Raw genomic sequence first — 2,830 nt, 5'->3', positions numbered from 1 at the left:
ACATTCATTCATTCATTTATTTGAATTTATCGAGCGCTTGCTGTGTGCACTGCACTGTACTAAGAGCTTGGAAAGTACAATTTGGCAACAGATAGAATCTCTACCCAACAATGGGCTCACAGTCTAGAAGGGGGAGACAGACAACAAAACAAAACAAGTAGACATGCATCAATACCATCTAAATAGATAAATAGAATTATAGATATATTCACATCATTAATAAAATGAATAGAATAATAAATATGTACAAATATACACAGGTGCTGTGGGGAGGGGAAAGGGGTAGAGCATAGGGAGGGAGTAGGGTCGATGGGGAGGGGAGGAGGAGCAGAGGAAAAAGGATCTCAGTCTGGGAAAGCCTCCTGGAGGAGGTGAACTCTCAATAGGGCTTTGAAGAGGGGAAGAGAGCTAGTTTGGCGGATGTGAGGAGGGAGGGCATTCCAGGCCAGAGGTAGGACGTGGGTCGGGGGCTGACGGCAGGACAGGGGGAATGAGGCACAGTGAGGAAGTTAGAGGCAGAGGAGCGGAGTGTGCAGGCTGGGCTGTAGAAGGAGAGAAGAGAGGTGAGGTAGGAGGGGGCCAGGTGATGGAGAGCTTTGAAGCCAGTAGTGAGGAGATTTTGCTTCATGCAAAGGTTGATAGGCAACCACTATGACATGCCCAGAGCGTTGCTGTAGAACACATCTCACCTTTCCCATCCCTCACCTCTCCCAAAGCGTTCTAGTCTGAAATCACTTGCTTTCATTCTCTTCTGAATGGGTGAGGCTGGTGCAGGGCCCCTCAGCTTCCTCTAGTGGAGAGACACTGCAAGGAGGATGAAAAAGCTTCTCTGGCCCTCTTTCTCCCTCTCCCTGTGTCTGGAGAACCCCACTTCCCACTGGGAGTCTGTCATCCTGTCTCAGGAAATGGACCATCCATGCTGGTACTGCCTGTGCTGATGCTTCCAGGGTGTGGAAAGAAGAGCTCAGTATAAAGGCAGATAGTACAACTGGCTCAGTGGAAAGAGCCTGGGCTTCAGAGTCAGAGGTCATGAGTTGGACTCCCGGCTCTGCCACTTGTCAGCTGTGTGACTGTGGGCAAGTCACTTCACTTCTCTGTGCCTCAGTTCCCTCATCTGTAAAATGGGGATTGATTGTGAGCCTCACGTGGGACAACCTGATTACCCTGTATCTACCCCAGCACTTAGAACAGTGCTCTGCACATAGTAAGCGCTTAACAAATACCAACATTATTATTACAACTAAGATAATTGAGGGCAGAATGCTGTCTACTATCTCTATTTTACTCTCCCAAGTGCTTAGTTCAGTGCTCAGCACAGAGGGAATACCCAATAAAAAAGACTATCAAAACTCAAAGATAGAGTGTTGTAGTATTTGAATTTTGGATTTGATCCAACAGTGGTGATGGAATTCTGCAGAGTGGGGTTCCCTTTTATCCTCCATCTCCAACCTTCTTTCTCTCTTTAGTTCTGTCTCTCTCTTCACTCATCCTCTTTTCCCCAGGGATTACCTCCATTTTTCTGCCATTAAACCCTAGCCAATTTTTAGACTGGTTCCATACAAGGGAAATAACACTAGTGTTAATCCAATTCTAATTCTAGGACCTTGTTATACACTAGAACATGAACCATCCCTACAATTTAGAGGAATGGGTATTGTTTTTTATATTGCTTTGAGTGTCATTTGTTGATGGTCTGACTTTACCAACTTCATTTATTCATTTATTCAATTGTTTTTATTAAGCCCTTACTGTGTGCAGAGCCCTGTACTAAACACTTGGAAAAGTATGATACATCAGTAAACAGTGACAATCCCTGCCCATAACAAGCTCACAATCTAAAGTAGGGGAGATAGACATCTATACAAATAAATAAAATTACAGATATATACATAGGTGTGGGGTGGGGGAGAAGGGGGAAAGAGCAAAGGGTGATGCAGAAAGGAGTGGGATATGATGAAAAGTGGAGCTTAGTCTGAAAAGGCCTCTTGGAGGAGATATGCTTTCAATAAGGCTTTGAAGGCGGGGAGAGTAATTGTCAGATTTGAGGAGTGAGGGTATTCCAAGCCAGAGGTAGGACGTGGGCCAAGGGTTGGTGGGGAGAAAGGCAAGATTGAGGCATAGTGAGAAGGTTACTAGTAGATGAGCGAAGTACGAGAGCTGGGTTGTAGAAGGAGAGAGGCGAGATGAGGTAATAATAATAATGATAATAATGTTGGTATTTGTTAAGTGCTTACTATGTGCAGAGCACTGTTCTAAGCACCGGGGTAGACAGAGGGGAATCAGGTTGTCCCACGTGGGGCTCACAGTCTTAATCCCCATTTTCCAGATGAGGTAACTGAGGCACAGAGAAGTGAAGTGACTTGCCCACAGTCACACAGCTGACAAGTGGCAGAGCCGGGATTCAAACCCATGACATCTGACTCCAAAGCCTGTGCTCTTTCCACAGAGCCACGTGAGAGGGCAAGCTGATCTTCGTGATAAGTGGCAGTTGCCCTATCTTTTCTGAGGCCTTCCCTGCTCCCTTTGGCCAACCCAAATCTGTAGCCCACCCTCCCAGAGTCTCCAAACCCAGATCCCAAGAAAGACACTGAGGGATCTCACCTCCTTGTAGACCTGCTGCCTGATTTTACTTGGCCACTCCCTGATTCCTAAGCTCTTTATCAGCAGGGATTGTGATTCTGTTGTATTGTACTCTCCCAAGCACTTAGTACAGTGCTCTGCACACAGAAAGTGCTCAATAAATACCATTGATTGATTAACTGATTTTAGGCTTGGGTCCATCGCATATTCTAGAAAAAAATCTTTTCGAAAGAATATATGCCTTGAGCTC

This window comes from Ornithorhynchus anatinus, chromosome 1 (assembly GCF_004115215.2).
Source record: "Ornithorhynchus anatinus isolate Pmale09 chromosome 1, mOrnAna1.pri.v4, whole genome shotgun sequence".
Classification (NCBI taxonomy): Eukaryota; Metazoa; Chordata; class Mammalia; order Monotremata; family Ornithorhynchidae; genus Ornithorhynchus; species Ornithorhynchus anatinus.
Note: the sequence above shows the minus strand (reverse complement) of the source record.